This window comes from Mastomys coucha, unplaced genomic scaffold (genome assembly GCF_008632895.1).
Source record: "Mastomys coucha isolate ucsf_1 unplaced genomic scaffold, UCSF_Mcou_1 pScaffold15, whole genome shotgun sequence".
NCBI classification, from domain to species: domain Eukaryota; kingdom Metazoa; phylum Chordata; class Mammalia; order Rodentia; family Muridae; genus Mastomys; species Mastomys coucha.
The window spans coordinates 37,126,256-37,142,556 of record NW_022196897.1 but is presented as its reverse complement, the minus strand read 5'-3'; the positions used below and the strand labels follow the sequence as shown (position 1 = coordinate 37,142,556).

At 40.9% G+C, this 16,301-nt stretch overlaps 1 protein-coding gene across 4 annotated transcripts in view; it reads right to left on the bottom strand.

Moving 5' to 3' along the window:
• Positions 1-16,301, bottom strand: part of Lypd6b (LY6/PLAUR domain containing 6B) — a 188,966-nt gene that overhangs the window by 119,315 nt on the left and 53,350 nt on the right. For 3 of the 4 annotated variants that reach the window (XM_031370188.1, XM_031370186.1, XM_031370187.1), the window contains exon 2: positions 16,014-16,069. The gene's annotated coding sequence lies outside the window, so the exon portion shown is untranslated. The remainder of the gene's footprint in view (positions 1-16,013; positions 16,070-16,301) is intronic. The other variant, XM_031370189.1, reaches the window with a different exon arrangement.

The window sequence follows — 16,301 nt, the reverse complement described above, 5'->3', positions numbered from 1 at the left end:
AACCAGGATCACAGGAAGGACAGGTTCCAGTCAGATTTAGCCAGGGCAGGTAGCACTAGAGATAACCAAATAGTGGGAGGCAAGCATAAGAACATAAGCAACAGGAAACCAAGGTTACAAGAATGATGCTTCAGTCTCCAGCTTCTGAAATGCCAGCGTTATAACCTTGTGTCACCAAAAGTTGGTGTGAGATCTTTTTCTTTTATTCTAACACAAAGGGAGCAGGTTTCCTTAAGATGCTTTTATACATACTTGATTTTAGTTGAACCTTTCCCCACCTCCTTCCAAAATCTCCTTGCCCATTCCTCCCACTTACACCCTCTCTCCCCAACGTTCCCCCTTCACTTCACACCACACCTGCTGCTGTTATCCTTTCTACTTCTCCTCTCTAAACTCTTCCTTCCTCCCTTCATGGGCCTCTTTCTAATTCGCTGCCATCTCCATACACTCACGTTTACACAAATGCACACATACAAGACCAGATAACTAAGATCGGCATGTAAGAACATGCAGTGTTTGGCTCACATGACCTGGTTATCACCTTAGGGCATATCCCCAAAAGACTCTTTTTATGTTATTATAAAGAATTTTGTTCATCCATGTTGATAAGTGTTCTATTCATAATATCTAGGAAATAGAATCAGCCCAGACATCCATCAACAAATAGAAGGATAATTCAAATATGGTGCATATACAGCATAGGATTTTGATCACCTTTGACATGTGACTTCTGAAAGTAAAATGGAGTTTCTTCCTTGGTTGCTTATATAGCCTTTACAGGAAAGCCAAGCACATGACATGAGGATTCCCGGGAGCTATGTGAATCAGCCTGCATGGAGAAAGACCTACCGGCCAGTACCAAATGCTAGCCATGTATGCCACCTTAGAAGTAAATCTTCCAGTCCCAGAAAACTTGTAGATGACTGCAACCCAAGTCAGCATCTAACTAATACATCATGAGAGAATGATCCAGAATTGCCCAGTGGAATCCACAGATGATAAATCCTTTGTTACATAGCAATGGCTACTTGTTATAGTAGCAAGGATATTTGGTAAAAATATGGCTCAAAATAGCACAGAGCTATATAACTCAAGGAACATGGCCACATGAACAACCCACAAAGCCCAGTTCTACAAAGAAAAGTGGCTTTCATATACAGACCATTCTTGCATTTTTAGCATGATCACCTCACATGATGACAATTGGCCAAACTCCTACCCTAATTGCAAAAGTCTAAAAAAAAATTAACTGATGTATTTGTTTGTGTAATTAAGTAAATAATTTAGATGAAAAGACAATAACTAAAGTCAAAATCCAACAGCCTATTAGGAAAATTATTAACAATGCAGAATAAACAGAGGGTTATGACTCTATATATAAAAGAATGGACAAATCATTAAGCAATTACTCAATAATAAAATAGAAAGCAGATATTACTAAAAGATTTAAAGAAAGTCTAGAGTCTGAACTCAAGTGAACGCTGGTATTTGGAATAAGAAAGAAAATTCAGCAAAGGATACTGAAGAATGGTCACTGAGATGGGGTGGGGAGGAATCTGGAGTAGAGGAAAGCATGGCTCAAAATAGTTTGAAGTTGTCTTTTGTTGCTAAGAATACAGCACTACAGACTGGATTCTTTATAAGCAAATGAACCTTGTTTATCTCTGCAGTTTTGGAGGCTGGGAATCCACAAGTCATGACATCAGCTCTAGTGAGCACTCTGTGGCCCACAGACTCTCAGAAGCAGCAATATACAACAGAGGAAGACATTGCATCACAAGATGAGAAGCCATAGAGCTAGGGTGGAGCCAAGCTCGGACTTCTGTAAGAACTCACTCTGTGAAAGCCTAATTCAGGGTTTCTACAAAGCTAGTTTCAGGCCAGCCAGGGCTACACAATGATACTTTATCAAAAAGAATAGAAGAAAGGATAGAAGGAGGTAAGGATGAATGGAAGGGAGGAAGAGAGGAAGGGAGGGAGGAAGGGAGGCAGATGGAAGAAGGAAGGAAAAAAGGAGATGGAAAGGAAGGAAGGAAAGAAGGAAGGAGATGGAAAGAAAGATATAAGGACAGACACAAACAAGTGATCTCAATAGATCTCAATCTAGACCTACTTCTTCTTGCTCAGAGTCCACTGTGGGTCAAGGTGCCTCTCCCATATCCTAGCTTCCTTGATGTAACATTCCAAGTGGCTCTAACTCTGAAAGCAAATCTCTTCTGTCACCAGAATACAACATGAGAGATCCAAGGGACCAACACCATTAATCCAATGTCTACCACTGAAGTGACTCTCGCCAAACCACAACCCAAATGACTAGTCACATGATGTGTGGAGTCAGGAAGATGAATCCTCCCACATGATCAACTAAGTACAGGTGACCGTGGAAGCCTCCATCCAATCATACTTTAAGTTCCTCAAAGGGTCTGGTACCCAATCATCCATTTCCATGAAAACATCCCAATACAGTCTGTAGAAACTGAAGCAAATTCACAGATGTTGAAATTGAAGCAACAGGGTCAGGGAGATGGCTTAGAAGGTAAAGGATGTCTGCTGCTAACCCTAGTGACCTGAGTTCAAAGCAGGGGACAACTGGACTGGAAAGATCGCTCAGTGGTAAAGAACATTGGCTTCTTTTCCAGAGCATCTGGGTTCAACCCCCAGTCACACACAGTGACTCATAACTGTCTGGAACTTCAGCTCCAGAGGATCTAATACAGTCTTCCGGCCTCTGTGGGCATCAGGCATGCAGGCAGAAGACAGACAGACATGCATGCGAACAAAACATTCATATACTTCAACATAAATAGGGAACGGTTCTCCCCTTCAGAGTGGGAAGAAAGAACACACTCCTCCCACAAGTGATCTTCTGGTCACAGGTACACGAACACAAATCATTAATGTAATAAAAAAAATTTTTTAAATAGAAAAATAAATTAAGGCGTCAAAAGTGCCATCAATGTGCCTAATAGTTTCAGTAAGGATTCAAGCCTCTGTAATGAGGACTGCTCTCAGTTCCTTTTCACAAGCTTATAGTGGTATTAGCTCAAGACAAACACCAAGGTGATTGAAATCTCAGCTATTGTGGTATGTATACCATAGAATGTAACACTCAGTGAGTCTCTAAGTACATGATGCAAAAGATAGCCTTTCTGAACTGGTTGGGATCAGTTCCTTCAGACATATTCTTGGCGGTTACTGACTAATGCCTACAAATGAAAGCCAAAAGGGCTCAGGGTGGAAGAAGGCTTGGGGTTTCCTAATAACACTTGAGTCTCCTGTCTCTGCATCTGTCACTGAAGATTAGCCCTCAGAATAGTTGTGTGTGAACCTCCTTCATGCTAATGATCAACTTTGGATTTCAACGTTCCCTACAGTTCTAATTTGCAGGCTGCTGACAGCCCAGCTTTAAGGGAGAGCAGCCTTTATGACTTATGTGTTAAGCCTTAAGGTACAATTTCCTTCTCTCAGATATGTGGGGTCTTGGTAGGGTTTTAATACATCAGAAAGAGTTGCAGTGGGGGTTTCTTTATCAGGAGTTACTTAATTAATCAGACTAAAATTAACATTTTCCCAAAGAAGTATTTATGAAAAAATTAGATTCCAAGATCAAAACAAAATACAACTTGGCGTTGAAATAAAAGTATTACTTAGGATGGTTAGATGTTTCTCCAAATAATATTTATTCGGGAGTGATTAGTATAAGCTCTTTTTTTTTCTTTTAATCTTTAAATTCCACACAGTAGCTGTTAATTCAGAAGTTGGTGTGTGAGGGAAGTACTAAGCAAGAGCCTCGGCTGGTACCAGGTTGACTCCTTGAAGTCTGGTCCTCAGCTTCCCTTTCCTGTTTACTGAGCTTTTGAACAGAAAGATAGAAGGATAACAATTCCTGTAAAGATGAGAGACATGTGACCAAATCTCACAGTGCTCAAGTAGCTTCTATTCCACGTCAGAAATGAACAAGTGAGTCTGCATAAAACTCCACATCTGCTTCTCAAAGCTTTACTAGCTAAGGCCCTTGATATAGTGCAGATGACTTGGCTACTAGGAAGGGGGCCCCTCAGCTCACTCTGTTGTCACAGAAGTTCCTGCAAGAGTTTATGGCTGGACCTCCCAGAAATATGTTATCACGGAAAGAGCATGAGAAAAAAAATCTACATTTTTATTCTTCTATCAATCAGCTTGTAGAAATCCCCACATCCATTTTTAAGGCACTAGAGAATATGGAGAGTCTCAGAAGAAATTATACGCTTGAAAAGACGGTACGTTTGAATCTTTTCAAGGCTAATAGTTTGCAATGTATTTCACTTAATAGAATTTCCCTGGACTGTAAGAACTCTTTCTTATACTTCCCACTTAACCAGGACAGAAAATTTCACGGAATAGAATCTTCCCATGTGACTGCTGTTCATTTTTCACTGTTTCATCATAGAATCCAGAAATTGACCTTGAATCTTTATTTTATGTGCTTTGGTGTTTTGTCTGGATATGGGTCTATGTGAGGTATTACATCCCCTGGAACTGGAGTTCCAGACAGACCGAACTGTCATGTGGGTTCTGGGAATTGAACCCAGGTCCTCTGGAAAAGCAGACAGTGCTCTTAACCACTGAGGCATCTCTCCAACTCCTAACCTTGATTTTTTTTTTAAATCTCATTAGCCAATCATCCAACTCCCTAATAAAGGATATATGCACAATACCACCAAAGAGCATTACTGGGCTGTGTGAAAACCTTTAAGGGTTCCACATTCTTGAAATAGAGAGAACATAGCATTTTTCAGCTCAATTCAGGCATTTCTCAAAGGAAAGGGGGACTATAAACAATGACAAACAACAACAAACAAAACTTACTAGCTATCCTCCCTCAGTCTCACAATTAGACTTCAGCTTGGCCGATAGAGGAAAGCCTGAAGGGTGTAAATTAAATAACTCGTAGGTTTTGTTACCAGGTATTGGACCCAGTGCCCTGGGCCCTTGCTAGACCAGTGTTCTGCTATCAAGCTATGCTCTCTGCCAGAAACCCCATGTTTATTCTTTTGTTTCCCTTTTCAATTTCCTCCAATTGGCTTTCAAAGTGGAGGTACCATTTGAGGTTTTGTTCCAACCATAGGCAACTTTTAAAAACTCCTTTTGTTGGAAGTTGAACTTAAAAATCGATATTCAAATGAGCACAAAATGCCTATCAGTAAACTGAACACTGCTGACATCCAGCTACTGTGTTTCTGGTATGTTTTCAGTGTTTCCATTTTTAAATTACAGTAGTCAAGTAGACTAGTTTGCCATTTTTAAAACTTTAAAAATGTAGAAAATTAGAAAAATACTATAATGACCCAGAACCTGGTGATTTGGGGGCGCTTAGCATATATTATGTCATCAAGTCTCACATCATTCTTCATGATGGCAGTGGTTTTGTGTCCATATTACAAAGAAGCAAGCATAGGAGGGGGTGGGGATTTAGAGGAGAAGCACACTTACCTCCATATTCCAGACTTCATTTAATTAACTAGTTTATGTTATTACTTTTCATAATTAAGAGATAGTCACTAAGTAAGGGGTCTTCTTTAGTGAGAGGTGATTAGCCCTAAACTAAATTCTGCTACAGTCCACTCTCACCAATATCAAAATAGCACTAAAAGTGGCAAGCTGTTCCCAAGAACTTTAAACGCATCCTAGAACCAAGTTCAGGAAGACATAAAGGCCCCTCAGGAGTCATGGGTCTATGCAGAAAAGGGAACAAAGAGATTGCAAGGGCCAGAGGTAGGAGATGGCTTCAGGAAATGGTGATTTCTAGATGCAACAGAGCAGGGGTGCGTGCCAACTCTCAGAGACAGGGACAGCACATAGCCAGACAAAAGTCCAGTCCAGAGGCAGGGAAGTGGGCTTGAAGACCCACCCCTAGCCAAGTTGTCACTCGTAACTGGTAGCTGCCAGGAGAGAGAGCGTCAGTTTTCTTCAATGGAGTGACACTAGGTATATCACCAGTACTCTAGAGCAGGATCCATGCTCAGGAGTAGTTATCCAACACAAATTGAACTGTGTGTCTGTTTTAAGAAAGAGAAAGAACATAAAGTTGGGTGGTTTGGGAGGTGGGGGGAGGGTCTGGGAGGACGTGAGGGGAGGAGAAAGGATATGATCAAAATATACTATTCTTAAATTCTTAAATAAAATGAAAACATTACTCAAAAGAATTCTTACAAAAATACAAAAATGGCTAACACTGCACAAAATAAAAAAGCCACCAATGTAAAGCATCCAGTTGAAGATTATGAGTCACAATGTAAACACAGTCATAACAACCCATAATTAATTGGAGAAAGCCAATTAAAACCATGCAGAGCACAGATATTAAAATTAGCTCCCAAGAACATTGAACTAGTATAACTATATTTCATATGAAAGGTTACCAGGTTCAAGATTAATATGCAAAAGTCACCTGTATTTCTATATATAATTATCCAATCCTCAGAAATTAAAATTTAAAAAAAAAAAAGAAGAAGAAGAACCCAGTATCACTTATTGCACCTTCCCAAAAGAAGCATTGAAGGAAAGGCCTGACAAAACATGAAAAGATTGGTCACTGTAAATGATATTATGGTGTTACATTGTTGCAAGAGTACAGAAAACAAATAGCGTTGTTCCCGGGCTGGAAGGTACCTACAGTTGAAGAGGTGCTTCTCCATTAATCATCTGTATATTCTGATGTCAATCAAAGTCCTACCAGGCTTTCTATAGAAGCTGACAGGCTCATTGTAAGATGTATATGAAAATGCAAAGGGACCCAGAGTAGCCAAGACAGCTTGATTGCAAGCCTTGCTACCCAGCTGTAGTAATCAAGACAGCATGAGCACACAGATCGTAACAGGAGTCCAGAAAGAGAAGCAGATGAAAAGTTAGACAAATGACTGTCTCTAACAAACGCCACAGCCCGTCAGTGGAGAGAAGCATCGACTTCCACAAGAGGTGCTGGAGCAAATATAAATTTGCAAAAGATGAGCTAGCTCCTACTCCTTGTGTGGGAAGTCATTCGAATGGATCGCAGAGCCTAAAGTAAAGCCTGAAGTCAGGAAAGTTCTTGTAGAGAACGTAGAAGAAAATCTTTGTAACTTCGGGTTAAGGAACGACTTCTTCATTTTCACACACAAATGCAAGATCCATTTTAACAAAACAAAAGAGCTGACGCATTGAATTTTATCAAAGTTTAAAATTGCTCTTCATTGAGAGACACTATGAAAACATGAAAATACAATACATGGATGAGAAAGGAAAAGTTTGTCACCTCCCTACCCCATCTTATCTCATCCCACCACCCACCACCCCACCCCCAAGCCCATCCCCGGCCAGGAAAGGAGACAGAGAAGAACTGGAGACAAGAATTTCCAAGAAGACTTGAAATGATACGAGGTGATAAACATGTTCATTGCCTTGACTGTGCTGATAACTCCACAGACGATGGATGTCTAACCTTGGCAAAAGGCTTGGTATAGAATTTATAGAACTACTCAAAAATGGAAGAGCCAACAGCACAATAAAAATGTTCAGACACCTCACGAAAGAAAATTCAGAAAGAGTCAAGAGGCCATACAGAGTCCTCAGCCCACGGCAGCGTGGTCTGCTTGAGTAAGGGTGTGGTGAACCTGGGCCTTACATGGTCCGCTTGGAGGAAGCCAAGAATAAAGATACTCCCTTCCTTGGTAAACAGTGTGGCAGCTTATTAAACTGGCTTAACCATGTAATCAACAGCCATAGTGGCTTCATAACTACCCCACTCTTTGGTGTTTACTTGAGAAAAATTAAATGATACACAGATAGATAGATAGATAGATAGATGGCTGGATGGATGATAGATAATCATACACATACAAAGATTTGTACACAAATGCTCACAGTAGCTTTCTATGTAATAGCCCAAAGCTAAAATAAGCCAAAAGCCCATCAGCAGGTGAGCGTGTAAACAGATCATGGCGTTCGTGCCAATGGAATGTCTTTCAGCAGTAAAATAGTCTGAGCTACTTATACTTATACAGGCATAAAGCTCAAGAAAATTACCTAGAGTGAGCAAAGCCAGACAAGAAGATAATATACTACACTCTTAATTTAAGATTAGAGAATATGCAAAGTAACCTACACTGACATAATGCACCCCCGACCCCACCCCCAGGAAAGGGGCAGAGAGGGGCTGGAGGCAAGAATTTCCAAGAAGACCTGAAATGATCTGAGGTGATAAATGTGTTCATTACCTTGATTGTGCTGATAATACCATAGACAATGGGTGTCTAAACTTGGCAAATTGTATGCTTTAAATATGCCAGTTTACTGTAGGTCAATTATACCTCAGAAAAGCTGTTAAAAATAATAAGACAAGACTGCCTATTTGAGGTCACCCTTTGCCAACCTAAATTTTGGCCTCATTGCAAAAATGTCTTGAACAGCATTTAGGAACAGACTGGCATTGTTAGGCTTAATGTCCTGTGAAATAGTCTAAACTAATTGTTTCAAAGGCCTGTGGCAGCAGTTTTCGGAGATTATATCAGGCAACACTTTTTTCTTTGTATCTACATAGGCAATGTTGCCACTGGATACCAAACAATGCTTTTATTGCAGTCATCTCCACAGCAGGGATGTGTTAGTTCACTCAAGAGAACTGAGAACAATGGCCCAAGTTCCCTGTGTCTGGGCCAAGCCTGTGCCCGCACTGCAGCGGCTTCCCAGCAAACTGTTCAATACGGAGTACTGGCCTGAATCATTGGCAAGTCCGTTGTTCCCAAGCACTCAGGTAGGAAAGAGAAAGAATGAAGGACAGAGAGAGACTCAGAAAGTGAGCCTGAGTTAAGTACCAGTTCATGGATGTTCCCCATCCCCCATCCCCCCACCACCCCCACCAACCACCCTTGCCCAAAACGTCTAGCTTCAACTAGCTACCTCTGCCCTTCAGAAAGGAATGTGGTGGTAACTGCTTATTTCTAAATAGCTCTCCCAGCTGCATCTTCTCGTCCTAGCCTCGGGACCTCAGAGGCCGCAGACAGTTCCTCAGCATGTGTTTAGGGAACAGGCACACACATAAACACAGAGACGTGCACGCACGTGTCTATCTGATTCCAGCTCCTCCACGGCAGTGCAGATGCTTTCTTTCTTCTGCTTCTTAGCAAAACTGCCCGGAACCCTGCTTTTCGATGAGGGCCTCTGAAACTCACAACAATTCCACCTCATGGTAGGTCTCTATATTAATCCATGCTTCTGGAGCTGGGCAGATAGGTCAGTTCATAAAGCATGTGCTATACAAAGCATAAGAACATGGGTTCACATCCCTAGAAGCCACACAAAGCCAGACATGGGAGTATATCTAAAATCCCCAGTATAGGACTTCAGGTAGAAACGAGAGACCCCCAGGCCAACCTGGGGTTCCTATAAGCAGTGGCAAGGCCATGTCTCAAACAAGGCAAAGGTGAGAACCAACAACATCCAAGGTTGTCCTCTGATATCCAAATTCATGCTATGCTATGGTACCCCCCCTACACACACACACACACACACACACACACACACACACACACACATACACACACACACGTGTTCTAAATCCATGTTTCTTAAATGCAGTCTCCATCAGTGACAGCTTGGGTTTTATTAAATCAACATCTCTATTTACCTACTATGCTTTTAAATAACTCATTCTTATTCATATGTATGTTTAATAAAACTCTTCCTTCCATGCTTCTCCATCCTTGAGGTCAAGAGGGTTCAAATAAAAACCCAGCTTACTCTGCTGACCTCATGGCAGCTGAAGCAAATGAGAGATGGGATCAGCTCTAGACAGGTCATCCATGCCCTCTACACAGCTCAGAGAGGGGACAGTTCCTGTGAGAGAATTGTAAAAGGCTTCCTTCTTTCCAGGTCAACACGACTGCTGACAGGCAGTTCTGGGCTGGGCCTTGGCGATGTTTAGCCCTGGGCCTGAAGCTGTGAAGCAGTGCTCCCAGCTCCACATGGTGACTTGCCTAGCGAGACCAGAGCTCCACTGACTTTCATTCCCTAGTTCCTTTTCATTCCCAGCTCTTGGGCTGTGCAGTCACTCAACCAACAGTACTTCATGGGGGTGTAGAAAGAGACTGTATTAGAGACAGAGGATCATTAGCAGTTCCTTTGAGGTTTCCCAGCATCCTCCAGGTGAGGCAATGATGAATGGCTGAGTAAATGGCCGGCTTGGAAGTATGCCTCCTTTGCCAATGGCATGCTAATGAACTTCAAGTCAAGGTGAGTTACTGAAGCCTGCAGACCTAACAAGAGGGTCCATTATTACTTAGGACACTGGACTGTCTAAAGACACAGCTCTGCCCTGAGAAAGTAGGGCATTGACAAGGTTGGTTCAAATAATGGATGTGTAGATTTCAAAGAGCAGAAAGAACTGGGTGCAGGAGAGGCTAGGGTTTGCACAGAAAGGGAGCAGGTGGTTTGCTTTGCTGAATGTCGGATAATCAGAGCCCTGCATCCATGGGTATTTGTTAAATCTTTTTTTATTATTTAAATAGGATCTCACCATGTCTCTAAGGCAGGCTTCGTACACATGCCCTTGTTTCCTTAGTACTGGGATTATAGTGTGTCCCACCACAAGCATGGGTCTTTTTAAATGTTCTAAATTACTAGCAAACTGAAAGACTGCTTCATTTAATGTGGGGCCACTGGTACATATCCCATGCTTCAGGGGATTTTGCCATATTCATATAACATACTAGAAGCACTCATTGAACTGTTGGTTATTAGTTAATTTCCTGTTCTTGTGAGAAAATACCATGTTCAAAATTGATTCCACAAAGAGTTTAATTTGGCTTACAATTTCAGAAGGGTAAAAAGTCCTTCGTGGGAGAAGAGACAGGGCAGCAGAAAGAGGAAGACTGATCCCACTTCATACACACAGAGAAAGTAGACAGCAAGAACAGGAAGGGGCAATATAAAGCCCAGAGCTCAGCCACAGTCACCTACTTACTTCCTCCAACAAGGCTCCAGCTCACGAAAGGTTCTGTACTCTTTCCAAATAGCACCATTAACTGGGAGCCACTGTTCAAATACACAAACTATGATGGTTTAAATAAGAGTGGCTTCCATAGGCTCATAGATTTGAATGCTTAGTCACAAGGGAGTGGCTCTATTTGAAAGGATTAGGAGGCGTGATCCTGGTGGAGGAAGTGTGTCACTGGGGACAGACTTGGAGGTTTCAAAAGCCAAGTTCAGAGTCGTTCTCTTCCTGCTGACTGCAGGTTCAGATGCAGAACTCTCAGCTACTTCCCCAGTGACATGTCTGCCTACATGCTGCCATGCGCCACCTCATGATGAAAGTGGATTAGACCTCTAAAACTGTAGCCAAGCACCAATTAAATGCATTCTTTTTTAAGAGTTTTGTGATCATGGTGTCTCTTCACACAGCAATAGCACACTGCCAAAGCACAAGCCTATAGGGAACATTTCCCATGCAAAGCCACCACAGTGGGTTATAAAAAAAAAGACATGAGGTTGAGAGGAATATCAGGAACAGACAGGGTACTCACATACATAAAATAAATAAATCTTTTGGGGGGGAGGGAGAGAGGGAGAGAGGGGGAGGGAGGGAGAAAGAGAGAGAGAGAGAGAGAGAGAGAAAGAAAGAAAGAAAGAGAGATTGATAGGAAAGTTCTCCTCAAAGCAGAAGCATGAATCCAAACACAGTGAGCTCAGAGCATTCTTTGCTACCTCCAGCTGAGCATGCCCCACAAGGCTCATGAACTTAGGAAACAGCTGTGAGGCAAGCACAGCACAAGCATCGCAAAGCTGGACCCAGTGAACTTATATGTGGGCAATCCTAGGCTGGCAGTTGTGCTTTGACTCAAGAGAAATTATGGTTTCAAAATCTCCAGGTTTAATATGTGTGTTCAGAAACATTGAGACACTGAAAACAGTCATTCCACCATAGACTAAGCTTGTCTCTGGTCCCACACATAGAGTTTTGGAAACTCCAGATGGCCCAAAATGAACCCAGCTACCTATAGCCATCAGTTAGGACGCACTTCATGACATGCAGGCTGTGGCATCCGCCAGCCTTAGAATTAACTACTGGGTTCCAAGATGGACGCAACATGGGTTCCCTCCTATTGGCACTCATGTGATCCTACCCGGAGAGAAGCCGTACATGGTTCAGAGCCCTTTTCCTCTGTAGGAAACAGATGGGAGAGAAGTGTCGCCAGCCTCAGTCAAAGGGCCAGCAGCCAAGCTGTCTTTCACACAGAGCACCGAGTACAGGCAGCCAGTCAAGCCTCAGGCTCAGCTCATAGCCAGTTGCAGATGGGAGTGTTAATGGTCACTGGCCCCAGGAACCATTTACTTAAGCAATTGTTTTGGCAGCCAGTGAGGAATGCAGGAGGAATTTTAAGCTACTGGTCATTGCTATGACAGTTTACTATGTGGGAAACCAAACTGACTGGGGAGCCTTGTAAAAGTGCAGGATATGACCTGCATTCCAGTCCCGTCATCTTACATTTATCTCAAACTGTCCACTAGAAAGCAATGTGAGGAAAAGGAAAAGCATACACAGCCATATATAGATATAAATATATGCATATACACATATACACATGTGCATATGAACATACACACACTCACACATATACACATACATACACACTCACACATACACATACACACATATACATTCACACATATACATATGCACACATACATACTCACAAATACACACACATACACACTCACACATACACACACATATACACATACACACACATACACAAACACATACACACCACACATACACACATACACACATACATATTCACACATACACACATACATACACACACTCACACACATACACTCATACACATACACACTCACACATACACACACAGATATACACACACAGATATACATACACACTATCTCTCTCACACACAGAGATACACACACAATGTGATCACGCAGTTAACTATTCTGAGCAAGTTGTGTATAAAATAGACCTATTTAAAAGTCTCCTTGGTCATGTTCTACAGAACTCACACAGGGAAAAACAGATTCAAAACATGGATCAAAAGAGCCTGCAAGATCAGAGGATCAGAGTTGAGGAGAACATAACATCTGTCCCAACACTGGGAATAACTGTGACCAGCAGGATCCAGGCACACAGAAACTCCACCAGTCCACTGGCACTGGTTGCTTCCAGTCTGTCTAGGCCAGTGCTCTGAGCAGACCTTGAGCACCAATTTTGCAGCCAGTCCCACAACACTCAGAGGAAGATCCACTCCCAGGTGCTCTATGGGTCCAGGATCACAAGATCCCAGAATCACAGGAACACAGAGACAGCTTGACTCTGAGGAGTTCTGACACAAACAGGATCACAGGAAGGACAGGCTCCAGTCAGATTTAACCAGGGCAGGTAGCACTAGAGATAACCAGATGGTGGAAGGCCAGTGTAAGAACATAAGCAACAGGAAACCAAGGTTACTTGGCATCAGCAGAACCCAACTCTCCCACCATACCAAGTCCTAGACACAATATCACACTAGAAAAGCAAGATTCAGATCTAAAATCACTTCTCATGATGATGATGATACAGGACTTTAAGAAGGACATAAATAACTCCCTCAAAGCAATACAGGAGAGAACAGGTAAAGAGCTAGAAGCTCTTAAAGAGGAAACACAAAAATCCCTTAAAGAACTACAGGAAAACACAATCAAACAGGTGAAGGAAATGAGCAAAACCACCCAGGAGCTTAAAATAGAAATAGAAACAATAAAGAAATCAGAAAGGGAGACAACCCTGTAGATAGAAAACCTAGAAAAGAGATCAGGAGTCATAGATGCAAGCATCACCAACAGAATACAAGAGATAGAAGAGAGAATCTCAGGGGCAGAAGACACAGAAAACATTGACACAACAGTCAAAGAAAATGCAAAAAGCCAAAAGCTCCTAACCCAAAACATCCAGGAAATCCAGGACACAATGAAAAGACCAAACTTAAGGATAATAGGTATAGAAGAGAGTTCTACACTTAAAGGGCCAATAAATATCTTCAACAAAATTATAGAAGAAAACTTCCCTAACCTAAAGAAAGAGGTGTTCATGAACATACAAGAAGCCTACAGAACTCCAAATAGACTGGACCAGAAAAGAAATTCCTCCCATCACATAATAATCAAAACACTAAACACACTAAACAAAGAAAGAATTTTAAAAGCTGTAAGGGAAAAATGTCAAGTAACATATAAAGGCAGGCCTATCAGAATTACACCTAACTTCTCACCAGAGACTATGAAAGCTAGAAGATCTTGGGCAGATGTCATACAGACCCTAAGAGAACACAAATACCAGCTCAGGGTACTATACCCAGAAAAACTCTCAATTACTATAGATGGAGAAAACAACAAACATGTATATTCCATGACAAAACCAAATTTACACAATATCTTTCCACAAATCCAGCCTTACAAAGGAAAATAGATGGAAAACACCAACATAAGGAGCAAAACTACACCCTAGAAGAAACAATAAAGTAATCTTTCAACAAATCCACACAAACCCAATTCCACCTCTTACAACAAAAACAACAGGAAGTAACAATTACTTTTTCTTAATATCTTAATATGAAAATTAATATTACCAACATATCCTAATCGATTGAAATCCAAAAATTTGAGGAATTAGAAATTTTTTGGCTGTCATCCAATGGTCTCTCAAATTTGGCTATTGGAGAAATAGGTCCAATATTGATTGTACAATCCATATACACTTTTGGCTGGTTTGTACATGACAGTGTCTTGCTGTATACCACATAATGGTCTCAAAGTCAGGGTTCTCCTATCTCAGCCTCTCTATTAGTAGGATTGTTTGTTTCATGTTTTTACACTATACTATGGTTTTCAGAACAGCTTACATGTTTCAAATGTATTTATACAGCCAAAAGAAACATAGACAATTAGCTTGGGAGGTGGCTTATAAGAGAACAACAAAGAGTGAGACTGTTTGCTTTGCAAACTATTTTAAACTATTTGTAACTATTGTATCAAGTTTGAAGAAGAGGACTTTATAAGTCACTCTTTCTCTGAGATGAATGCTTTTCAAAACCATCACAGCTAATGAACCAGATTCTTACCCTCACCTAATGTCTGTGCCACCCTCCAAGCAGAACCATTGTTCACTGAAACAGTTGGTGAATGACTTTATGGATAGACCATCTTAATACACACACCATTTCTTAAATGGATGTAACCTGTTCTCTGTGGGCTGAGAATGAAGACAATCACTCAAGTCAAATAACTTTGACCATAGCACCAAAACTGTGCCTACAATTCATTCCTTGGTGCAGCAGACCTGTCAACTCTTAGCTTAGCTACAAGGGAGGTAAAAGCCTTTGGTGATGTGAGGGTCATTGAAGTACAGCCTTATTACAATGAGCTCCAATGTCTAAAAATTGTTCTTATTTTGGGCTTGTACCACAGTAAGAGCCAAGATTTTAAGCTCTACTAAAAATAAATCAAACAAACAAACAAAAATACTTTATCTACTTATGTTTATTTAAAAAATACTAGTAGTGATGTATTATTTTAAAATATACAGTTAATATGTTTGGAGTTATTTAAAATTTATATTGAGAATAAAGTATGGATTTTCAGTATTGCTGTAGACAAGCATCTACATAAGATTGTTCAATTGATTGTTGTTTATATCAAACAACTTTTATAATACTCATTTTTATTGTTACAGTATTTTATAAATTTTAAAGAATATGACAAAATAAAAAAATTAAAGGTATTGCAGGTATTGAAGGGGTTTTTCTGGGGGAAGTTGGGGTACAAAAGGGAAATAAGAATGTGATGTAATTCTATTTACTTAAAATATGTTTTTAAATGTTAACAAATTCAGATAAATTGAAATCATGTATCTTTTGTCATCATAAGGCAATAAAACTTAAATCAATTAAAAAAAAAAAACAGCCTGCTAGTGTTAAAATTAAAACAACTTCAACACTGGTACTCACTCACAAGGCGCCCTGAAGTCAGGCAGCAAGCACAGGCCTGGGATTTCTTTTTCCACCTCAAAATCAAACAAAGGACAAAGTTAATATTTACAGTTTGTAATTTTTGAGATCTTTGAAAGATGGCAACTCAACAGGATAAGAAATGCAATTTTAGCTCTTCAGTGACACATCTTATGTCTGTGCCAATAGAAATCATGGGAGGAGAGGAAGAGATAGCGCAGCTGAGAAAGTACTAAGTCTAACCCCTTACCCAGGGCCTCAGTTCTCCTCCTCCTCCTCCTCCTCCTC